This window comes from Myodes glareolus, chromosome 10, assembly GCF_982192425.1.
Source record: "Myodes glareolus chromosome 10, mMyoGla1.1, whole genome shotgun sequence".
In the NCBI taxonomy this organism is placed as follows: domain Eukaryota; kingdom Metazoa; phylum Chordata; class Mammalia; order Rodentia; family Cricetidae; genus Myodes; species Myodes glareolus.
In genome coordinates, this window is record NC_142035.1 from 63,588,441 (window position 1) to 63,614,797 (window position 26,357).

At 39.9% G+C, this 26,357-nt stretch overlaps 1 pseudogene; it reads right to left on the reverse strand.

Moving 5' to 3' along the window:
• Positions 1 to 5,754: 5,754 nt before the first annotated feature.
• LOC125416826 (heterogeneous nuclear ribonucleoprotein A1-like) lies at positions 5,755 to 6,918 on the reverse strand (annotated as a pseudogene).
• Positions 6,919 to 26,357: the final 19,439 nt, after the last annotated feature.

A 26,357-nucleotide genomic window follows, 5' to 3' on the forward strand; every position in this document is an offset into this window, starting at 1 on the left:
GTACATTTCCCGAGGACAAGAAACAGGTCTGATTGACTTGTTATTTCTCCCATCTTTACACACTTCACACATGATGCCCATAGCACAACAAGGGAAATAATAGACTCTTTGTATTCCAAATTTCGGAGGCTCTGTTTTCTTAGAAAATCTGCTAACTTCCTTGAAGGACAAGTCATGCTGTTTGGAAGAAAAGTCTTTCGGCACTAGGCTCAGCTGTGTGGCTTCTCTGTGGCCTTCTACAGTAGGTCTACCCATCCCCCCCCTTACTGACAAAGCCAACTTCCTGAGCCTGGGTGACAGAATGGCATTGCATGTGCAGGGAGTAGTCAGTCACTCTTGTCACGGTGACCTCACCTTATCCGACTTCGCCAAGTGTCACGTTAGAGAGAGTGACAATTTCTCTTCTGTTGGATGAAGAGTAAAAAACAATAGCAATGGACTTCCCAGAGCAACGCTTTAAGGTTGCATCGAAAGGAAGAAGAAATTTCTAATACTTGTCACAATGGACACTAAAAGCTTGTCATCCGGCCAGTAAGGATCTAAAATGATATTAGGAAGGCTTTGTTTTAGTCATATGATAGAACATTTCTTTTCCTACAGGAACTGTTTTTGTGTGTGTGTGTGTGTGTGTGTGTTTTACCAAAGAAGGAAGGTGGGGTTTATCAATTCAGGCGCAGCAAAGCAGGTGCCAAGGCCAGTAAAGGCTCCATTCACCGTGCCAGTGACGCTCGCTCACACACTGAGGAAAGAGGCTATTGTATTAAATATCACCTGAAGACAGCAGAATTGAAGGCATCAGAAAAGATGAATGGCCACTGAAAAATTTAGTGCTCTGGGACACACACTGTGTCTTTCACCATTTGCCATATTTACTGAAAAATCAATGGCAGATCTCCTGTCGTGTGACTGCGGTGTGACAAACCCTTATTACAGGTTAACACCCTATTACACCGGTTCATTTGTGTAAAACTTTCTGCCAGCTGGGCAAATATTAATCGTGAAGAAACAAAGGGCAGATTCTTCCAGGAACAGGAGGCAAGGGAGCGTTCCTAAAAACTGCCGATAATGGATGCTCTCTATTTTCATATCCATTTTATACCTGACAAACAAGTTTACCTAGGAAAAGATAGAATCAGCAGTCAAAACGGATTCAGGATTGGGATAAAGGGCAAGACAATTAGATCATAACAAGTTAGACATGAGAGGGAACTGTGTATCCAGTGCAGTGAGTTTTCAACTCTTGAGTGTATTGGGTCCTGGCTGCGACTCTTATGTTTTAACACCCAACTTGAGAGAGATCTGATTGGGTTTATGACTCACAGGGAATCATAAGACAACAACTACATCAGGCCAGTGTTCATTAATAGTCTAATGCTTTTATTCTATACCCAGGATAAATTATTATTCTTGTAGTGTGTGTGTGTGTGGGGGGGTGGAGTGGGAGAAAGAGAGAAAGGGAGACATAGAAACAAAGAGATAGAGAGAGAAAATGAGACAGACAGTGAGAGAGAGGAAATAAGGGAGACATTGCTCTATATACCTTCACAATGAGCTTACCTGTACTTTCACTTGACCTGGCATAAGTACATCCTTAGAATAATGATATAATGAACCTTTGGGGAAACTGCTAGGCTGTGTTAGGGGCGCGGTGCCTCTCTTGGAACAAGATAGGGAAAGACATGTTTTAATGTATGTTAAGGACTGGATGAACTCTAGTCTGTAGGATGGTCTGTCTCGGTGTCTCTCTCTTTCCCTGTCTCTCTGTATCTCCCTGTATTTGTGTCCTGACTCATGCTTTCTATCTTTTTCTTCTCTGTGTCTCTCTGTTTCTCTCTCTCTGCATGCTTGTGTATGTGTCTCTCTTCATCCCCCCCTCTCATTTTTTCCATTCCATTTATGATTTTAAAATACATTTTCTAAGTACTTGCTTGGTCTAATTCAGTCATGTGACTCAACTCTTAGACCCGCTCCCAGTAAGATTAAAATTGTTTCATGAAAACATAGAAGCCTGAGAAGAAAATGTGCCCAAGAAGAAAGCCATTCTGAGTCCCCATGGTGGTCACCCCAAGGTCATTAAAGTTTTCGCAATGAAGGCCCTCTTCTCAAGGCTTTGGAAGAACGTGGAATAGTTAGAAGGGATCCAGTTGGTTGGCATTGCTGTGCTGAAAGTGTATACACCACAAGTTGATTTATATTCTTACACATGTCTCAGTGTGAATTGACAAAGTGTATCAAGCAGAAATGACTTGACTCTCTTAAGTCTGAGTTTGCAAATTGATAGAACAAATTTCCGGAGCATATGTAGAAGGTAAGAAATGTATTAAAAGGCCTGGGGCAGAACTGATCGCCCATTGCCATCTTTTTGTTTCTCCATGTGGCCACCATGCACTCCTTCCTCCCTCTGCTAGCCTCATCTCGGGAGCCTGTTCTCCAGCTTCCAATCAGACAAGTGCCTTTTCAGTAACAAAATCAATGTTGAGCAAATGAACTGATTGTGTTATTTTTAGACCACCTGCATAACTAAAAATCACTTTCCTAGTTGAGCAAAAACCAAATTTTGTGTTTATATACTGATCAAATAGTGAAATATTATGTTTCTGTTATAAATGTAGGAGCTAGTATAAAGAAGGGGGGAAAGTTATGGGGCATGCTTCACTTGAGGAAGAGAACCTAGAATCTGATAGGGAAAAAGTAGTATCTAACCATAATAGTCTTGTAAATTTGCTCTCTCTCTCTCTCTCTCTCTCTCTCTCTCTCTCTCTCTCTCTCTCTGTGTGTGTGTGTGTGTGTGAGAGAGAGAGAGAGAGAGAGAGAGAGAGAGAGAGAGAGAGAGAGTGTGTGTGTGTGTGTGTGAAACAAAATAGTAACCGCCAAATCATTTTTGTCATATTTTTCTACAGCATGTTATCATGTGTGCTACAGAGCATTTAAACCTTTGTCAGAGACCCTGCTGACAGAAGTGGACATTTGCAAAGTGTTTAAGGACTTTGAATTCCATGCCACCCAGTGTTTGCAGAGTGCATACAGTTGCAAAAGCAAGAGAAATGAGGACTAACTACAAAGACTGGAGACTGAAGCTCCCCAAGTTGCTCCTGAGTGGGGGCAGGGCCATGCTTGCCCTGCTCCTCAGCCTGTGAATGGGTATCCTCCTGACAGTTTCAAAGTGGTTCTGGCCGCGTTGAACTTCTGTCCCTGTGGGGGGCTAATCTTATAAAGATTTCAGCCACACAAGCAACAGTGTCTGGGGTGTAATGATCACTTTGAAGTTTGTTTGCTCGCCTGTGCATTTAAACAGTTTAAATGTTCCAGGAATAGGATTAGATGCCCCAGTGAATTCTTTTCATTTACCCCCAGCAGTGGTTCCCCAATACGTGGAGAGGTTTACATGGTATCAATTTAGAGGCATGCTGCTTCTGAAGATTTTCCCCTTCACCCTCGCAATTTTCTACTCCTCTCAAGGTCTTGCTTAGAAAAATATTAGAGGTCAAGTCTCAGTAGAGAGGGACATCATCATCATTATTATTGTTATTATTATTATTATGCCCTTTGGGCATGCAAAAAATAATTTTCCCGAGTTATCTTCCAAAGTGTTGTTAGCTGAATAAGGCGAAAGCAGGAAATGAGAGCAAAATTGAAGGCACTTTTGCACTGCTTGAAGATTAAACAGTATTGACTTTCTGGTTAGCCCTCCTCTCATCAACCACGCCATTTGGAAGCAGGGAGTCCCAATCGCTGAGTTGCTCTGAGTGGTGTGGTCAGTTAACACCAGATCACATCTTGGGGCTTTGACATTTAGGCAGTACAGAGAATGTGAATCTCCTTCAGCCAAGCCCATAAGCTATATTTGAAAATAGCGGTTTGCAGTGTCTCTCAACACCCAACTATCCTTTTTTGTCTAGTGCTGGTGTAGTAATTCACTATAACCCAAAAGTGGATTGAACTTTGCAGTCATTTGGTGTGAATGGAAATGTGCACTCCTGAGCTACTGTGTGCCTTGACAACGGTCTCTCAAAATCTCAAGGAAGATTTAGTGTAAAGGACGCTTAATATTCTACCTTTGACAATTTTCCATGAAAAGAACACAAATATTTTTGACATAAGACTCTATTGGCCAGGGGTATAACTTATTATTAGTAGGGGACATCTTAGCATGAATAAGAACTTGAGTTTCACGTGTTTTAGTTGAATTATAATTTCAAATTCAAGAGGAATTTTGAGATTTAAAAACAGTGCTTATCATACGGATTCACGCTTGGATGTGGCCTTGTGCTCGCCAGTGGTTAAGAATAACGCCCAACAGGCCCAATGCCAGCAGTAGGTGGTCAACACAAGGTGGACTCATTGGTATTTTTCGGAGGGTTTTTTCTTATAATGTTCACCTCTTTCTTTAACCTTATAGGTATTTTGTTTCTATTATGGCTTCTGATTTTGTGTTTTTGTGAGATTTCTTTGCATGAGAATGTATGCCTTTTCATCTGAGTGTATTTCTTGTACCTTTGCTCTGCCCCCGCCATATCTGTTTGTTTTGTCCAACTCTGTTGCTGTTTTCATTTTTTTTTGTTATTGTTGCCCATTTGTTTTCTAATGAGAGAGAGGAATAAAGGGTGTGCATTTGGGTTTGTGAAGAGGAGGCGAGGAGGAGGTGGGAGAAGCTGGGGGAGCCGAACCGTGGCCAGAATATATTGTATGAAAGAAATATATTTTAAATAAGGAGGTATGATTAGCTATCAAAATCATTAAGCAAAGCATATTATAGGTTAAATTAAAAATATTTCAAAAGAATAAGACCCAAAACAACAAGTTTAAACTTACTTAAAACATGAATGAGAGTTTATAATGTGAGGAGTTTTATTTTTGTTTTTGTTTTTTGTTTTGTTTTGTTTTTTTTGGTAGTTTGATGTTGTGGTCCTTGAGATTGAACTCAGTAGACATCAACTTTATGTCACAGTGTTAAAAGGTTAAACACACCTCAAAGGATTTGTGCGTGTCTTAGATAGCTATCTTGATATCTAATTTATCAAAAGAATTAAATTTGTTTATTGATTACACCATGATAATAGATGATATACAAACTTCATTTCCCATCTGTTATTTTATCTGATACCGTTATTCAATTTTGATCTTGCTTAGGATATGCCAACAACTATTTTATAACCAAATTGTGACCTTGCTTGGATGATGACTCTTTTAATGGTGAAACTCATTAAAGTCACAATAATAACTGTCAGTTTAATTACACTAAGGCTTTTGAAGAAAGTGGCTGCACACCCAAGCAATTATAAGTAAATTCCAAACGGAACTTGGCACACCCTGAAGGAATTCTAACTTCACATTGTTGAGGAAGTTTACCAAGATGACTTCAGAGTAGATTAACTTGACACAGCATATTTAAAAAAGAAAAAGAAGAAAGAAAAAGAAAAAAAAGACATTTATTCATCATCATGATCAGACTATTACAATTGGCAATTAACAGCATGGGTGATAAAGGTCTACAGTAAAAAGCCCTTTTCTGGAATGTGTTACACTTTCTACAGAACAGAAACCAAAGCAACTGTTATATAATTCGTCACCAATACAGTCCTGGAGTTGTCCTGCCCATCCCCATGAGTACTGTCTAAGACATGTCTTCTTTGGAGTAGCCAGGCCCTGCCACTGCTGTGCTTGGCTGAATTCACAATCTGTTGTAATCTGTAGCTTCCCTGTGACTTCTCTGGCTCCCCTCTCCTTTTCTTAAGCTTTGTTTCCTGGCTGTGACTAGAACCCCCTGCCACCGCCATAGCTGCTGCCACTGCCGCCGCCACTATAGCCACCTTGATTTCATGGTTTAGCAAAAAGTACTGGCCTCCGCCACCATAAGGGCCAGAGCTTCTGACTCCAAAGTTTCCTCTTTTCAATGGTCCAAAATTGGAAGACTGATTGTTGTAACTGCTGAAATCATTGTAGCTTCTCCCACCTCCCAAACTGCTACCATCGTTACTGAATCCATTACAGGCATCGCCACGGCCTCCATAGTCACCATCACCACGGCTGCCACCGAAGCCACCACGACCACTGAAGTTTCCCCCTCAACCAAAACTGTCCTTGCCACCAAAACCACCTCCATGACCAACACCATAATTTCCAGAATCACTCAGACCTCTTTAGCTGAATGAAGCCTTAGCCATCTCCTGCTTTGATAGGGCTTTTCTTTTCTTTTTTAAATTATTTGAAAAAATATTTTATTATAATTATATGTGTGTGTGGAGGTGTTTTGCAGAAGTAGATTGCTGTGTTCCATGTATGTGCCCGCTGCCTGTGGAAGCAAGGAGACGGTGTCAGATCATCTGAACGGGAGCTGTTTGTGGGTCCCGACAACAGAACATGGTCCCCTGCGGAATGGGACTTACGCTTACTTCGCAGTTGGGGTCATTCACAGTATGATATTTCTGAATAACAATCTTGTCTACAGTCATGGTCATCAAAGGTGATAAAAGCAAAACCTCTCTTTTTTTTTCCACTGCCTCTGTCAGTCAGGATTTAATAACTTCAATTTTTCCCATACTTCTCAACATAGTCTCTCAGGTGGTGTTCTTCAGTGTCTTCTTTAATTCCACCAAGATGGTTTCCACAGTTAAGTGGTCATCTGGTCACTGAGAGTCCTCTCTTGACACTGCTCTCTTAGGTTCCACAACTCTTCCACCCACCTCATAGGATCTTGCATTGACAGGGGCATTCACTTCCTCTACAGTGGCGTGTGTAACAAATCCAAAGTCCCAAGTATAGCTTGGTGTTTGAATTTCTCTTTACCACGTAGTCCAGGAGTGTTCCCCATTGCTTAAAATGGTTCCTCAGATTCTCGCCAGTTGTTTCCAAGCTCCGCCCTCCAAGGGAGAGCTTCTGCAACTGTTGTGGCTCCTTGGGAGACTCTGACTTAGACATGACCGCGGGGAAATAAATGCCTTCAGCGATGCTTTCTCAGCTGCATCAATAGGCAGAAAAGCTTAATATCAATCCCGAAAATTAAGTAAGAAGTAAGATACTGTCCTTGTAGAGAATTCAGCAAAATCAGGCCATTGTCAAGGATCAGTGACCAATAGTTCTGCAGTGTTGCTCTCACTGTTGAGATATTGAAACTTTTTTGGGTGTTCCTTGTGTATTTTCCACAATTATGTTTACAATATAATAAATGTTTTCCTCAGGTTTTCCAGGTAGATTGTATCCCAAGCACTTTCCTATGTCTCCAGCTTCATCTGATTTTAATGTCTGGATATAGCAATATCAGTGTCATAACTTATTTCAGTATTATTTTTGGTAGAATATTCAGAATTTCCCAGACCTTGTTCTACATATTGGAAATAATTGTAGTGTTTTTATTAAAATACATTAAAACAGGTGAAATTATTTGACTAACGGTTCTGAATAGCTTAAGAATTCTGAGAGAATATTTATATACTCACCTATTTTCATTAATACCCAATAAAATTATTAGAGAAAATCAAAGTTTTAAAATATGCTTGTCAGCTTTCAGGTTTATTTTTATTTTTTTTTCATGCTCTTCAATTACATCCCAACGAACTTCCTATTTTCTTTGAGGATTTTCATGTAATTCTTAGTGATTTTTACTTTTTCTTGTCAAAGCTCATTATATGGGGGAAGAGTCCCTTTCTCAGTAGTTATTGTATATATACTTCTCCAGGCTGAAAATCACTATTCTGCTTCATTTTAAATCACATCTTTACCTTGCTGTTATGGTATCTGAATCCCATTTAAATGACCCATTTTAGAGCTCTATAGATTATTGTAATAATGCCATTTTTTGTGTTCAGAAATTGTGAATAATTGCCTCAGTATTAGAGGGGACCCATCACCAAATTGCTAAAGGTTTAGTGCACTTTGTAAAGCAAACAGAAGGGTGACACTTACTTTATTCCTCACTGGGTAACCCCACATTTCCTCATATATGCCCTCTGCACCCCTCACAAGTCCGTCTCACCAAGCTCCCTCTCCTTCCCCAAAGCAGAGAACGTTCTGCTCTTTAACGCAGAGTTAGAGGCCAATTGACCTTCTCTTCCCATTCTGTCAGGATTACCTAGGGACCTGCAGCCCATCTCTTAGAGGATGCTTTGTTTGCCACATGCAAAGGGCTCCACATGCACAAAGTGCCAATCTCTCTCTCTCTCTCTCTCTCTCTCTCTCTCTCTCTCTCTCTCTCTCTCTCTCTCTCCCTGCTCCATCCTATTTTAATTGACATGTTGCTTCCCACACTTGGTGCACGATGCATACTCAGTCAGGCAATGCTGCTTGCTGCTCTTCTTTCCTTTCCCACTTTGTTTAGTTTCCCGACAATGAATTCTTATAACAGCTCACAGCTTTTTGATAACTTTTCATTTACTTAAAGGCTATCCTGAGCAATGAATGATTTTTATGGTTTTACAAATTTCTTTTTGGTGATACAGAGAAACATTGCTTGGGTCTACTCCTGTTTTTCCTGAAAGTATTCTTTTGCTTGACAGTCAACACCATCTTGTGATCAAGATGCACTTTGCTTTTACTTGAGAACTGGACTTGGTATTTTGCTAGCCCCTTTAAGGAAAATTAATAGTAAACCCCCTAGAAGTTATATACCTAGATAGGAGAAAATATAGAAATATTTTTGCTTTTACTGTCCTTATTAATTTTGAATGGCGTTAAAACAATTGTCCTAATGTAATTATCGACATGCGTACATGTTCTGCTTTAGGCTTGCTTACGGTGTGACCTGGGAGAGTGTTCACAGAGGCCTTCAACTGTACATGCCGTACGAACAAGTGCCACTTAAGCTGGCTTTGTTTCCTAAACAAGTATCTAATCTCCTCATTAATGATATATGAAACTAAAAATCAATGAACTCCGGTGGTTAGAGCTTTTTAGTGGAACTAATGGATACACCTTGTCTAACATTAGAAACTTCACTTGCGGTGTGCAGCTGCACACGAGGAGAAAACACAAATGTAGAAACAAGGTCTTTGGCTAGAGTAATAATTGAGCTGTGAGTTCTGGATAAGCAGGTCTCATAAATATATAACATATGGAATAAAGTATCGCCGGTTCACATTCCCTCACATTAAACAGATATGGTGAACCCTGACTATAAAGCTCAAGATTAAAGACAGTAAAATTTTGCTTGGATACATGCCCTATTGAGCCTCGTTAAAAAGACTCTTAACTGCGATTTTAAGCCTCTGACATGCTGATATCATGAACTATTTAAAATAAGCAACATTCCACAAGACTTGTTTGGAGACATAAAAAAAAAACCACTTCAATAGGCAAGTGGGTCAGAATACTGTTATATTTCTGATAGACCATAAATAAGAGTGTGTTGGCCATTTAGATAGACACCTAGGATATGAAAAGAGTCTCACATATAAACAACCTAATATATATATTTCACACACACACACACATACACACTTCTATGGAAATCACAGGCCTTTTAAATCCCACTCACATGTACTATTTTGCTGTGTAATCTGTTTTTTTTTTGTTTTTTTGTTTTTTTTTTATTTTGACTATTCCTGTTTAAAACAGTGCAAGAAAATGTGACCTCACAGGAGAGATAGTAAATCCCACTGAATCAGAAATGATGTTTAGATTCTTCAAAATACACTATAAAGCATTGTTCTAGTTAAATCAGTGATGGGCCGTGAAGGCTATATGTAAAATGGGGCTGGGTTTCTGTCTTTCTTTTTTTTTTTTTTTTTAAATTGATTTTATTGAGTTCTACATTTTCTCTGCTCCGCTCCCTTCCCCTTCTTCCCCTTCAACCCTCTCCCAAGGTCCCCATGCTCCCAATTTACTCAGGAGATCTTGTCTTTTTCTACTTCCCATGTAGATTTGATCCATGTATGTCTCTCTTAGGGTCTTCATTGTCTAGGTTCTCTGGGATTGTGAATTGCAGGCAGTTTTTTTTGCTTTCTGTTTAAAAGCCACTTATGAGTGAGTACATATGATATTTGTTTCTTGGTATGGGCTACCTCACTCAGTATGATGTTTTCTATGATGTTGTTGGCCTAGGTTTCTAATTAATGGAGCAGTCTGCCTGACTGTAAGGGAATCCTGGTGTACCAGTGCACAAGGTTCAAAGCTGCATCTTTTCCGAATTTGTGCTTAATGATTTCTGCATAAATGACTTACTACACTTTTCATTCATGCCTTTGTAGCCCTCACCTAGTTAAAAAAAAACGACTAATTGAAAAACTTTTTGAAAGTTTCAATCTGACCAAATAGACTCATTTATTTATTTGTTTATTTATTATACTTTGCATACTAACCCCTTTTCCAATCTCCTTCACCTCCCCCCATCCCAACCCCCATCCTTTCCTCAGAGGGGGTAAGGCTTCCCTTTGGGAGTTAGTAGAATCTGGCATACCAAGTTGAGGCAGGACCAAGCTTTCTCCTCTGTAACAAGGCTGAGCAAGGAATTGCTCCATAGGAACTGGGCTCCAAAAAGCCAGTTCAACTGTCCTTCCCCTATAATCAAATTAGTGACCACCCTAATTGTCATCACAGAGCCTTGATCCAACAACTGATGGAAACAGATGCAGAGGTCCACAGACTCACTTGAAAATCTAAGCACACAATCCAACCGAAATTACTTGTCCAGAAGAACTGAACTAGTTGACCGAAATGATAGCATTGTCCCCACCTCAGGGAGTGCAGCTGTGCCACATTCTACAGTACTTTTTTGTTTTGGCTTTTGATAACTCACACTTTAAAATAATACATTTTCAAATTAAAAAAAATTACACTTTTTTTTTTGATAAGTCCCATGAGGACTATGTACCATGAAAAAACACCATTCCCGAATGTTTCATCATGAAAACGTTGCCCTGGAGATAGCCCGTAGCTGTTAGGACACAGATATCAGCTCAACCTGAGAGGAGTTTTTGATTTTCCAACAAAGTACTAAGGAAACATCCTTGATTTCTAGCTCACAGCTGTGTCCCTGGGTTGAACAGGAGTCTGGATGTTTGATGAGCAGCAACGGATCAAACGTTGCTAACAAAGATGCCAAATATGTCTGATACTGTTTTCATTCTTTGAGTTCTAAGGAAGGCAGGAAGCACAGACTTCTTGCCAAGAATTCGGCATCCCTGCGGAAAGCCGCCCCACCAATCCTCACCTTAATAACCCTGTCTGCAGGATACTCATTAGGTGAGTGAAAACCGACTCCCACTCCTGTTTAATGGCGATGTGAGTTTTTATGTGAACGTTCGGCTGGTCGCTGAAAAATCACGTTCCTGAGAAGTTGCTCCTGTTTTATTATGTTAGCCTAGTCAATTCTCGGATTTTCATTTGAATAATTTGCCCTAAGGCCACTCAAAGTCAAAAATGTATGAATATTCTTGCTCCAAGGGCATGCTTTTGGCATTAAAAGAAGACATAGTGGGTACAGGGAATGAAGCATATGTGATAGAAAGAGAAAAGGGCTCTGCCGGGGGTTTTAAGTGGGGAATCGTCCAAAGGAGTGGTGACAGACATGGCTCATCAAGAAGTATTGAGAGGAAAAAAGTAAAGTAGCCTTTTTAGGTTTCTTTAGATTATCGACAGTGGGTTTATTGTAAAAGTGCATCCACTCCCTTCTCTGTTCTCTTTCAGGCTCAGCTGAGCTCCTGGACGCTCCTCGAGGGTTGAGCATGTGTCTGCACCTGCTACACTCTCTGTTCTGGCATCTCTACTGCAGTCTCTGCTCCCACAGCCTCCAGTGAGCAAGGCCTTTCCTGACCACCTTATAAAGTACAGCAAGAACCTTTTATATTGTGTGCCTCCCACCTCCTTCTTGCCTCATTTCTGTGCCCAACAGTCTCCTGCCAAATATGTGTCTATTTTTCTGTAGTGTCTGTCACCTCCTACTGTAACAAAATGGTATAAAGTAGCGTGAACTTTTTGGAATGTTCAACCTCTGTTTGATGCATAGCTGGTGTTCGATACATTTTGTTGAACAAATAAAGTTATGGACAGATGTAAATAAAAGATTATTACCTGAAATCATATTATTTAAGTGATGAGAAGATTAGTTTTTGGCTTTGAACTAGCATTTTCCTTAATAAAAGTAGTTATTTTGCAGGAAATCAAAGAGGTCACAGCCTTCATGTTACTGATAAATACAAAGTGGAAATAAACTTAAAATTGAACACTGCCTGAACATAACTATTATTTCTTTAAAAGAAAGCCATAATAATCATAGAAATGCTATAGCATATTGAAAAACACTAAAATGTAAATTTCATTTCATTTCATCATCAGTGGTGACATTTTAATTTAATGTATGCTTTATATAAGTGTTTTAGATAAGATATAAAATATTGGTATTATATTAACACCATCATCATCACCGTTATTATTATTATTTAAGTTTTGAGACAGAGTTTCTCTGTATAACAGCTCTGACTGTCCTGAAACTTGCTTTGTAGACCAGGTTAGACTTGAACTCACAGAGATCCAACTGTCTCTTTCTCTTGAGAACTGGGGTTAAAGGCATGCACCACCACTTCCTGGTTACATCCTTATTTGAATACTTTGAAATTTGCTTATTTTTATTTGCTTAGTAATAAATTGAATCTACTCCTATATCATTAAAACTGCTTTATAGACATTTTAGTAGCTTCATAATCTTTCACTTGATGGGTGCAAATTATTTGCATAGGCATCACCTCTTGTTAAGAATTTAATTTGATAGCTTCTTACAGTTATACCTGTAAACCAAACCTGTATATACCTGTGGTTATTTCTAGAGAATGAAGTAGGAATGTGACATCATAGCCAGGGTGCTTTCCACCGCTGACCTCCTTGCGAATCTTTCCCCCAGGTTAGAATAAGCTAGTCCTCCAACATCAGTGGATCAGAACATACATTTATTCACGTTGTGAAATGAGGGAGGGGGGTGTTATTTTGACAGAGTATAAACTTATTTTATGATAAAATAGTCTGTGAAATCCAGTTTAATTTGTGTTTTCAGTAAAAGATAAAATACTACAATGCTCAGAAGGTGTCTGTGACCTGGAGGAAGTGGGAATAGCTGATTCCCAGAAGGTAAGGAAGGAAAAAGACACGCGTTCATTTTCAACTGGGTATGACTGTGTGTTATGTAACCTTCGTGTGCTGTTATCCAGTACCTGACAGAGCGACCTAAGAGAGCAATGATTGTCTTGATTCATGCCCACTTGGCCTTTCTTACTGGATCTGTGGTGAGGCATTCGTAGTGAGAGTGTGAGGCTCTTCATCTTACAGGGGACAGAAAACAGCGGGATGGGATGAGGATCAGGAACAACCTTAGGAAGCAGGCCCCCTTCCACCATAACTTACCTCTTCCAACTAGGGTCTACCTCTTAACATTTCTAGAAACTCCCCCAAAATAGCTCCACCAGCTGAGAACCAAGTGTCCAGCACATGAGTCTGTGGGGGGCATTTCATACTTAAACCATAACAGATGATCAGAGTTCTGAACCACTGTAAAGGCTAATAGAACCAAACAGCAAATTCCAAAGGTACAGATGTATCTGTACTTCAAACTAAACTACAATTGTCACAACTGTCTACATTACTCTTACACGAACTCATCTCAATCCAAAGTTAAGCTTACTTATGAAAGCTCTGTGCATAGCTTTTAGTACATGTTGAAAGGAAAGCCAACTAATTGCTTTGGAGAATCAGTGGTACAGCATTTGTGTTTTTAAACACAGAGATAAGTTGCCAGTTTAGGAAAAGGGAGTCACACAAGTTAAGGCCTGGGGAATGCCTAAAAAACTCGCTTTTCCTCTTTTCCTATTTAATTCAGAGAAAAGACAGAAGAGTATCATTGACTCAGGTCATGGATTACTTTTTTGTTTGTTTGTTTGTTTGCTTTTAGTTTATACCTGTGACTTTTCCAGCCACAGGCTTTAACTAGGTTTACAGTGCCAGGTATGAATTCCTGTGAAGTAGGCCTCAAGTCCAGTTAAGGAGTAGTTGGTTACACTCAGAATAGTCAGGTCACTAAGGCACTAGTGGGTACGGATTGCCCGGCAAGTTGGCTTTGTAACTCATAAAGCTCACAACTGGATAAGACTGATGACTTTTCTCTCCCAATCAGCCTCCATAGCACCTTTCAGAACTAAAGTTTATGTCTTAAAAGTTATGTGTACTGGTGTATTTTTGCTTGGCTATGTACCATCTGCATGTAGTGCCCACAGAAGCCAGGAAAGAGCATCAGATCCCAGAACTGGAGTTCTATGTGATTATAAGTAGCCTGAAACAGTTGTTTGAACCAAATCCAGGTCCTTCACAAGAGAAACAGACGGTCTTAACTGTTGAGCCCTCTTTCCAGCTCTAAATTCCCTTTTATTTTAGAGAAACTGAAGCCTCTGCCTAACAACTGGATTCTGTTAGCATAAACTTCACTTCTCATTTAAAAAGAATATTAAAGATTAAAGAATCCTAGAATATCAATGTTGTTAGAGGAGATAATATTCATGACCTGTTTTTATCACTTTTCAGTAGACCAAAAGTAGTAAGAGATAATAACCTAAATCACATTTGCTATTTTTCACAGTGAAACAGAAGAGGGCACACGGTGGAAGTAGAAATAGGTTGACATAAGTGAATTCAAGCCTGGGTGGGGCAGTGAGAACTGCCAGGTGAAAACCACATACTTGCTCACTGTTTCTCTGCAATTTATTTAGCTGCCGTCGGTTTTTCTTGGTAATCTTAAGCATAAGTTTCTTACAATGACGAGATGACCAACCTATTTAATGGCAAGAGTATGTGAGTTCTGTTAAAAGAATGGAAACCAACCAAAATCAAATTGATGGATTGCAAGCTGGCAGAGGACATCATAGGAGATGAGGGGCCAGTATAGTTGTCTCTCTTAAGTGATCATCTCTAGAGCCAAGCACAATTATTTACATTATATCTAGAAATCATAATATACTTCTTGTGCTTTGTTCAGTGAACATCAAATCCTGAGTCCAAGCGGCATAGCGATTTTGAAAACAGAGCTGGAAGACTCTAGAAACATTAAATGCTGGGCACACATCAGCTTGCAGCATTCATTTGTTTCAAGAACAGTAGAGATGAAACTCAAGCCTCAGCAATTTCTCTAATTTGATTGACACCAATTCCTCCCTAAATACCCACTCTCATTTTGTTCAATGTTTAGATATTTCACCTTCAATAATATTAAAAATTGCTATTGACCTTATTCATCATTACTTAGTAATTAAAGTGCGGTGTCTTGACACATCAAATATAAAACACAATGCACCAAAGTACTATATATTCTATTCATCTCTTTTATTTTAATGCAGTGGATACTGAAAATGGTTTTCTGCAGTAAAGGCATGGATTACAGATTTCATCTACTAAAGATCCAATCATATCCCTAGTATCTGTCCAACAGAATTGCATATCTATGTGTTTCAGAAAACATTCATAGCAGTTTAATCAGCAGAACACAAAAACCAGAAACAAACTGTCATGTGTCAAAAATGTCCAACTGAAGTTGTGTACTACATCCTTATGAATGATATAAACACAATGTTAAGAGAAAAATAGCCAGGCACATGAAGATATACTATATAATTCCATTTATATGAAGTAAAAATAGAAAACACACAAAAAATAAACTCTTGTGGTTAAGGGACATATGCTTAGGTATAAAAATACAGGAAAAGCAATTATCTTAAGTTCAGGACAATGGGCATCATAGCGGAAGGAGAAAGGGACAGACTTTGGGAAAGGAAATGAGAGGCAACGGCAGTGTGCTTAATTCTTGGTGCAGCACACAGATGTTGGGTTTATGAGAAATGAATAAATTACCTATCTGTGCTTTGTTTAGCTCTTTTAATATATTTATGGCAAAATAATAAAAATTAGGACAAAAGCAAATTTCGGAACATTCAATGAAATGACGGGATCTTTTAAACATTGAAACTCAAATCAACAGCATTTTTCCAAGTTCTCTTCTTGACTTTAGATGTTGCCTTGATTGATTCCTTAGCACCTGAGATGTGGCAGTTCCAGTCACAAACACAGTATGCTAATGGTGGGACGGTGGAAAAGGGGAGCTTAGAAGCATCAGAAAACTACCAGAGAGCAAAGAACTTGCCTCCATTTTTTATTTTAAGACATCTTGTTGGAGCTCTACTTGACAGTCTTCCAGAATAATACTAGATATCTTGTATGAGGCGATGGTTTAGACTCTGAGTTTACTATTCAGTACTGCTGTACGTTTATGCCCTTGCTCACTTGAGTACATGCACCAGATGTGTTCTCAGATTTATCTGTTAATTGTGCCAGATACACATTTAAATTTTAACTTATTCACTTGTTACTTTTCTGATGAGAGTCGTGTAACACTTGACTTACCAAAGTGAATGAACTGGATTTAGACTCTAGTTCTGTAAATGGCTGTCTGAGAAAATGTACTTTTTTTTTGTTCTTTCTTGTTTCCACTATGGAAAACACTATGTATAGAATATATGAGGTCTTTGCCCCAAAGTCAATTGCTGGGACACGGGTAGTTTCCCACGCCACTGGATTACAAGTGGAGGACCAGCGAACAAATCTCTAACTCTACTGCCAGAAAAAGAAATGCATGCTCATTACATATCCCTGGATTAACCTTTTTGTTTGTTTGTTTTCTGATATTCCTCTGTTAAAGGGGCAAAGGGCAGGTTTCTGTAAGTCAGAACACTAGGCTATCAAGCAATTTGCATGCAAGTGTATTCATGAATTAACAGCTGCATCTCCTTGTCTACCAGCTCTTTGTTTAAAAAGCTCTGAGGCTGAGGTGTCAGCATCAATACCACTTGTGCCGAAGCCCAAGCTGGGATGCTCTGACAAAGTAACATCCAACAAATCAATAATTTGTCTGAGACTACAGCCCTTGACTCTGAGCCAGCCAGGCCGTCCCCACATGCAGAAGTAAAGCAACCCGGAGTCCTTATCTCCACAGAGGTTAACACAAACGGACAGGAAACTCCACATTTGGTCTCACACTGTCCAAAGGAGACAACATAGCTCCTTCTGATTTATTCTTTTTTTCCCTTCAACTCCTGGCCCGCTGTATTGTGTCGGAGAGATATGAACGACAATGCCAAGGTCAAAAAGGCAGCCCAGTTCCAGTACATCAGACAATGAGGATACAAACAAAGCTCCTTTTACAGACTTCCACTGACGCATGAAGAAACCCATTATTGGGCCATTTGTATGTTTTCTCTGAAACGGCTACCACTGGCAGTGATGTCATAGTAATGATATGTTACAGTGCCCTGCGAAGAACTCCTGAAGGGAAAGGCAATGGAAGCCCAGGCTCTCTCCTGTTATGGGAAAAGGTCAGACTCCTGTCGCTCTTGCTGACATGGCACAAGTACTAATCCGTGCACTTTCTAGTCAACAAGAAATGGAGTGGGCACATCAGACAGCTTGTTCTGTGATCCCAACTGACTCTCTGTAAATCAGCTCCAGCCTACACACTGCAAAACTGAAAATCCCAGTTTAGACTTCGTTGCCTAAAGTACTGTAATGATAGCTCTGAGAACTGTCATTGCTTCTGAAATTACAGTCAAATGGCTGTGATTTGGCCTACTGCGGGGGGCGGGGGGGGGGGGCGGAAGACTATTTGTGGGGGTGTTTGGCCTAAATCATTCTGCACCATTGGGGTGTTGATGCAGGGCCCCTTTGCAAGACAGAAACTAGGTGAGCGAAAACAAACCTGAGTGGAAACATCTTCAGCGCTTCTTCTGCAACGTCTCTTAAGGCCGGACTCTTACTAAAGTAAGCATAATCCTGAGCACGTCTTGAGCTATACTTAGGAAAACTAGGCATCCGGCACAGAGAGTGCTTGCTAGCCTGCGAGGACTTTATTACTCAGACTGTGCTAATGCTTTAGACAGGCGAACAACAACTTCTCTTCAAAGTGCTTTCTCCTGTGTTTTGAACTGCACGGAGTACTCACACTAAATTATTTACATACATTTATCAGGATTGCATGCTTTCTAAAATCTTCCTCTTCTCTGTAAGTCAAACAGCCAGGATTTCCCACCCCTTACAGTTTGGTCTTGAGTTTTTATTACACATAAGCTTTCTGTACAGAAATAATATCTAGGGGCTGGAGAGGTGGCTCAGTGATTAATAGCAGCTTTGTTCTTGCAGAGGACCAAGGGTGGGTTCCCATAACCCACATGATCACTCACAACCATCTTTAACTCCAGTTCCTGGAGATCTGACGCCCTTTTCTGGCCCTTGCATGCACCAGGCACACATCTGGTATACCTACATTAGTGCTGATATACATGCATATAAGCAAAACATCCACACCCTAAAAATAAAAGAAAGTGAAACAGTTTTGGAGAGTAGTATAATTCCATATTATTATCTATTAATTTACTTTCTGTGACACTCATTCCTTGTGACATAAAGTTCTATTAGTTTGGGTAGAACTTATTAGCACAGCTAAGCAGGAGGACCTCTCTGACCCACCTTATTCTGCTGTCTGTGTCTAAAACAGTATGGGGTGCCTGTGGATGTTATGTTTTCGGGACTTTTCTTGGTCATATATCCCAACACTTCATCTTAGTGCGGAGGTGAAATGTACCTTCTCTAGCGTTGTCACAAGGAGATCCTTGTGTTATTGAGTTTTTATTTCAGAGTGCCATACACAGAACAGCCTCAGCATTTCCAGGGAAAGTAATGTGTAGCAAGGGCAGAATATATAGAGAAAACACAGGACCAGTTCTGTGGTGAACAATGGTGAGAAGATAACGTACTTAAAATTCTATTAGTAGGGACAAGAGGGGTGGCTCAGAGCTTAATAGGACTTGCTGCTTTTCCAGAGATTCATTCCCAGCAACCACATGGAGGAGTCTGCAACTTCAGTTCTAAGGGATACAGCGCCCTCTTCAGGCCTTTTCAGGTGCTAGGTATGTGCATGGTGTATAGGCAATATGCAGACAAAGCATCCACATACATAAAATAAAAATAATAAATCTAAAAACAAATAAAAATCCAATTGGCAGTTGGCAGCTGCTGCGGAGAGGAGGATGCACTTTTATGTAGGCAACTGGAAGGTTGTTTATATGCTAGTAGATGACCCCACACCTATGTACATGTGCATAAGACTAATTGGTCTTAGTGGGCTAAACTAATACCTAAAAGTTCTAGAAGGAAGATATGGGGAGTTATGCGTGAGAGTTCAAGGGCAGTGGGAGAAGGCTTTGTGGAGCAAGGAAGGGATCAAGATCAATTGTGAATATGCATGATATTTTCAAGGAATAAAAATATTAAAAAATTCAAGTTAAAAAACTTCTTCAATTTCTGCATGAAACAGAGCAAAGGACCCACACTTAGTTCCTAGCCTCCGTTACTGAGTCTCATCATCTGACTAATATAGATGTTCTTGATGTTTAATATACCCCTTAAAATGTAGTGACAAAGTCAGAAAATTGGCCACACGAGTAAATGATAAGACATAGAAAATGGATTGACTACATTGATGGAGAGAAAGAGAGAGAGAGAGAGAGAGAGAGAGAGAGAGAGAGAGAGAGAGAGAGAGAGGAAGACAGGCTGCTTGCTCCTCCTCCATTGATCTTCCTTTTGTCTTTTTTTTTTTTTTTGATGTGTACCTGGTCTTATGTTACCTTGACATTTACTAGCATTTGGCCATATTTGCCACACACATATACATGCACGCACACACAATTCTTTGCAAAGCTGCAAGTCATTTGGGACACACACATACACACACACACACACACACACACACACACACACACACACTTCTTTGTAAAGCTGCAAGCCATTTGGGGGAAGTTTCACTCTACAGCATTCAGACTTTGAGGAAGCAATGAGCCTGCTGCTTTTTGCCCTCTGTCTTTGGGGACAGTGTAATAAAATCGCAAGAGGAAACGGAGAAGGGATCACGTGACCCAATGACTTATGGACAAGCATGTTTCCCTGGTGTTCCCATTCATTTATCTCTACTGTATAATGCATTTTTCTTGTTTTACTGGGTAATTAAACCTTCAACACTCCCAAGTTTTCGAAGAATCTGAATCCCATTACAGAGAGATGCCTGAGCTTGATTCCCTGGTATGATTATCAGGAGCTGGCCCCCTTCAAAGGGAATGCTTTTGATAATGCTGGGAGAGGCCTCCAAGGAGAGTCCCCACTCGGAGCAAGCTAAGCGCTGTCATATGTCTTGGCAGTGTTTGTTGAACTTTTAGGTTAACTTCTACAGCTGTATTTCCCCTCCCACCGAAATTTCGTTTTAAACTTATTGCCTTGTCTGCTTCTTAACAGAGCAGGATCGTTTTTCAGAGGTAGGGCTAATCTTGTCTTTCAAGTCACATTTTATGTAGAGGAAAAGAAGAAAAAAGAAATCTACATCAAAGCCCTCGGAGGAGAGACCGCAGGTTTTCTGCATGTGTCTGCCCTACCCAGCAGTAGTCTCATACAAATGCTGGACATGGATTACTGACCGCTTACACTGGCTGGGCTGACCCTTTAGGCTTAAAGCCAGTTCTGTGTCATGTGTCTTTCATCTGAAATACACAGCAAGGACCCTTGTTTACATCTATCTGTCTGTCTGTCTGACTGTCTGTCTGTCTGTCTGTCTATCTATTGATCTATCTTTTCTATATTTGCATCACAAATCTATCAACTATATCTCTCTAACATCTACCTATCCAATCATTTATCATCTCTCTATCTTTCCTTCCTTCCTTCCTTCCTTCCTTCCTTCCTTCCTTCCTTCCTTCCTTCCGTCTGTCAGTCTGTCCGTCCATCCGTACACCCATCCATTTATCTAACATATAACAATCGACTTATGGTTTTGGAAAAGAAAGTTACAAAGTCATTTTTTCTATCGTGGTCTCGTTTATGTACGCCATCCATCATCACGAACCTCTGTTCAGCTTTTGATGATGAATAAGCAAACTAGAGCTTTATGCGTGTTTAAGGAAATCAACTCAAATAGTCAATTGTGTGTCTAATCTGCCCATGTGTTTACTTTTTCTGAAAATTAGGAAATGAGACAAGAGTTTTCTAGTACTTCAGGCAGATGCTCTTAGGTAGAAGATATATATTTTAGTACCAAGAACAATTTCCCCTAGGACAACCTCACTCCCCCAAAGGAAAATTCTGTTTAAAAGCACGGAAAGTCTGGTAACCAAATGTAATTTGCCTCCTCTATCATTTTGAGTTGGAAAGAAGTTATAGAGACAACTAAACCCAAAGTTACACTTCTGGGCCGAGTAAATAGGGGCAGACATTAAGGGGATTCTGACAGGGAAAGTCTTCTAAAAAAGGACTTGAATCACTCAGCTTTTGAAAAGTCTGTTGCACGGTAAAACAAATGAAGACAGAGTTTCATAACCTTCTCTCTGCTCTAATTATATACATTTCTAACCATGGCACTGTCATGTAGTACTCTTGTTTCAGCTGCAAGTGAGGTGAACAAACATGGAATGTTTAAACATTTGTGGTAAAGATTTTAGCAAATGTCATAGCTAAGCTACCATTCTAGCTTGTAGGAAAACAAAATATACCATCATCCCGGTGATGGGCCGTGCTTAGCTACAAATTATGTGCCCAGAAAACAAGAGATATGAGATGAGGCTAGGTGGGCTCACTGACTCCACGTTTGCGTTTGTAGGGAAAGTGACGGTGTTTGGAGACAGCAGAAGAGAGCCTCATCATGGGGAGAATGGGAGCATGAGACACCGTGGGAACCATCGCAATCTGCAGCAGGAAGCGTGAAGTGTAATGGGTGAAGAGACACTTTAAGTGCAATTAGCAAATTAATTGCAATGACTCTGCTTCTAATTGGAAATGGGCTCGAGGAGACTTTCTGCCTTGGCTAAAGTGGGGGAATGTCTTCAGCTCTTTCAGGTACAGGTGCCATTATGAGCCAAAATGCTAGTGTAGCAGCTTGGTTGTTTTTCCAACACTACGGTTTGCATTAGTTGACAGGTATTTGGTAAGTTGAGGAATGTCTCTTTATTTTCCTTATCTCTTCTGAAAGTAAATCATAAGGCAACCTCTTAAAAGGCAGACAAGGAGCTGGCAAGATGGCTCAGAAGGTAGGCACACTGGCGAATCTAGAGGACCGAGGTTCGATTCCCAGCTCCTACATGGAGCTCACAACGCTCTGTAACTCTAGTTCTAGGGGTTTCTGTGTTCTCTTGGTGGGCACCAGGCACAGACATATACACAAACAAAACACATAAACATATACAATAAAAATGAATAAATCTTCACCATAAATATTTAAAAGCAAGCAAGGAAGTGAGCGAGCGAGCGAGCAAGTAAATGAAGTCCTCCTTTCCAGTCTCAGCCAAGGTATGTTCGTGAGACTGATCCTACACTCAGCTGTTAGGAATTCACTGAAGTGTTTACACCAATAAACAAGTTAAATCGCATCTTCTGCAGGAGTTTTTTTTTTTTTTTGAATGAGCACTTGAAACAGCATGTGAGTCTTATTAGAGTCTTATTAGGCCTTTGCTTAGAATGCTGGGCATGGATTTACTTTTTGCAACCGAAATTGAAGGAAGAACATGGAGCCTTATGGGATGGCCAGAGCCATCTTGTGATGGCCAGGAGAGAAAACATCTGGATGGAAGAGTCAGTAGTGCATGTGTAGAGAGCATTCAGGAGCAGTGAGACGAATCTGTTCCTTACAGTGTGCTTTAGCTCTCTTAGCGAGCACACTCAGACACTTCTCTCTTGTTCACCATGCTGCCTTTATGCTTAAGTCCAACACCTCTCCATGCAGAAGAGGGAAGGAAATCCGTGTTATAAAGCTTTACCTGGAGCTTCAGCCACCCAAACTTTCAGTGCCTTCTTTCTATTGAAGTCACTGGTGGTATATTTGTTAAAAACAGAAAATGAAGAAATAAGCTGAGAAGAAGATGCATCGATTATCCTTACGTCTATACACCATGACATGTTTTAGAATGCATATTTTTGTGTATATTATAACAAGTACACTGAAATATTTTTTAAAAGAATACATGGCATTGCTTGAGATCTCCTTTTGCTAAAATCATGGGCATTTTTGTATAGCATGAATATCTTACTTTTCAGAATGATAGAATGTATAGGTATGCCATAACTTATTTAAGAAATCTAGTTACCTAAATTTTAGTTGGATTTTTTTTCAGGATTTAGCTGTCATACAATATTATATGAATAGTTGTTGAAAAGAATTGGCTCATAATTTCAAAATTGATATGTAATGTATATGAGTGTTTTGCCTGTATGTACATCAAGTATAGTATATTTCTGGTATCCATTGAGATTAGATCCCTTGGAAGTGGAGTTAGAGTTAGTTTGGCCCACCATATGGGTGCTGAGAGCTGGACCTGAGCTTTTTGTGAGAACACTGGGCCATATCTCCAGCCTGAATCTTAAGTATTTTTGAATGAACAATTCTGAAGAGCAGAGTAATAGAATCACATGCTTTAAAACACATATATGAATGTGTCTGTATATTCAAATTGATACCAGATCTTACTTCTACCAGTGACTGAGAATTCATATATTCACTAAGACATCATTATGCCTATCAGTTTCATTGATGAGATAGATATAAAATGCTTGCAGTGGACAGACATGGACACACTGGGTAGACTTCGTAATCAGTAAGAAACTGTTATTTTTTTCTCTTAAGCTGCATTGAAGATGCAAGCTTAACCAAGTTGACTGTTTGTTTGAGTTGAACAGTGTCATATATTTTGCTGGTTTATTGCTTGCCTATATTAATAATTTCTAAGCTGATCAAGGATTATAGGAGACACCAACACAAGCAACTAGTAACCTATCACTGAATGGTTTACCTTGCTAAAATGTAAGGTGTGTGGCAACCTTAGTGCTTGGGTGGATCTCTGTAGCAGGTGACACCCTGCTTCTGCCTGAGCTGTTTTTATACTCTTGATATAATTAAGTAAAGGTCCTGTTTGCAATTATTCTCAAAATCCAAGATCTAGTTACCAGAAATATTTTTCCTTTTAAGGTCAGACTAGACCTGCTTTTTGAAGATTCTCAGGGACAGGGTGAAAAGAAACAGGGACAAAGATGGAGAATACAAGGAGAGACAAGATCAGAGCAGCATTGAAGTATCCGGTCCAGCTGGAGCCTGACGTTCCTCGGTTTGGCCAGAGAAAGTGCGAGAGTCTTGGTTTTTTGGCCAAACATCTTGAGCATGAATGGCGGCGCTACTGTGATGTAACACTTCGAAATGCTCATTAGGGCTGTCTGAAGCATCCTCTTAGCAACTCGCTGCTTCCTTCAGGCCAGGGCTAAGGCACCCGCAGTAGCACCGTTACTGTCCAGAGAATCGTCAGATTCCAAGAGACATAATCGCTAGCACCGTGAGAGGCTGGAAAGAGGACTTTTTAAAAATCCCATTTCACAAATTGCTACCCCTTTCTCACCTTGACAGGGAAGTAGATCATCTGGAAATGTTTCAGCTGGCTTCTTTGTCTGGGTGAGGATGAGCCCTTGAAGACAGAAACCTTCTTGATCCCTACAGCTATTTCCGTTAACCCCTTGTAGACAGCATCACGCGTGTGCTCAGCTGCTGAACTGTTTTAATGAGGTGCCACTGATTTTAATGGGCCAAAAAAGATGGATGATTCACACCAGATGTCCATAAGGGCCATTCGGGGATTGCTCTGCCGGACGCATAGTACATCATGTTGCTCGTTGAATTCTTAAGGGGTTAACTTGACCTTTCTCTTTTAACACAGCACTAAAAGTAATGCAATTTCCATTTTGGGTGTCTCTTTAATTTATATAGAAAAGCTTCATGACAAACCTACCAGACCTCCGAGAGCAAGTTTCTCATTTATGCCGTTGCCATCCATAAACCCTCGCGGGTGATTTTGAAAGTGGAGCAGACAGAGGCGGATGCTTCACAAGTGAGTACCACCCAAGCTTTCATGACCAACCCTTCCATATCGGACTTGCTCAGAGTCAGAGCGTATTTTCTGAGGACTGTTGGTCAGGGCTGCATACTTTGTTTCTCAGAGTTTCGTTCAGCTCAGCTAACCAGCGCTCTTTCTTACCCGTTGAAGTATGTAAACGAGATAAAAAGTGAAGAGCAGGAACCATAATTCTTCTCTCAAATCTAATTTCTTTCACATCATATTATATTATTACTTGAGATGTTTTTGATTCTGGTAAAAATGACTCCTGATTTGCTAAAAGTTGCCGAATTTAAAGTCATTAGAAGTTGGACGTTCACTGACATCTGGTTCTCTGTCTCCTTGCACCTCTCCCTGACGCTACCCCCTCCCTCTTATTTGGAATTGGACCTGTTTGAGAACAGAGGTATCATATTCTGACTCCTAATACTTTCCTTCTCGATGTTGGGCCAGAGTAGGTGGTGACATTCTTTCTACCCCGAGGTCATGCATTTATCTAACTCTTTGTGAAAGAGAAGGATCGGAATGATTGATAATTATGATCCTTACAGTCAGTGGAACCTCAACTTTGCTGTGTTTCCTCGGATGGTCAGATGTTATAACTGATTACAAGGAAGCCCATAAATTCGCAGGCTTATAAAAATCAAGCAGTAGTGGAAGCACGCATTTGCATAGCTCCTAAAGAGCAACCAAATGCAACTCATAGTTCCTTCTCTGGCCCTCTGCTGCATTTTACAATTGAACTGTAATTATAATAAGTGAGGAATTTTATTTTACCTTGAAGTTACCATAGTAATATCTGTGTAATTGCTTAGTACATTTTCTATTTTTTATTATAAATTTAAATTTTGCATTCCAGGAATTTTTTTTAAAAAAGATTAATTTTTACTTTATGGATTAAGAGTATTTTACCTACAAGCATGTCTGTGCACCACATGTGTGTAGGTCAGAAGAAAGCATCAGTCCTCTGGAACTGGAGCTAAAGATGGTTGTGAACTGCCTTGTGGGTTCTAGGAAGAGAGTCCAAGTCCTCGGCAAGAGCAATTGGGATTCTTAACTGTTGACTCATGTGCCTAGCTTGCAGGTTGAGGAACTTTATTTCTAAGTATTTGCTTGTGAGGTTATGCTTCTTGAAATACATAAAAATGCATATTAAGATGCATTATATGTATTAACTCTATCTATATATAATATTAATGTATGCTTAGATGTGTCCCTTGTACAAACAAAGGAGAGAGGAGGAAAGTAAGGAGAAGGAGGGACTCTCACACACAAATAGTTGTATTTGTTTTTCTCTGATTATTTCATTGAATTATTTTTATCTTTTTCTTTTTGGTTGTTTGAGGCAGGGTCTTACTAGGTATCTCAGCATGTATCTCAGACTGGACCCCAAATTGCCATCTTCCTCAATTAGCCTCCTACAAAGTGATGCTG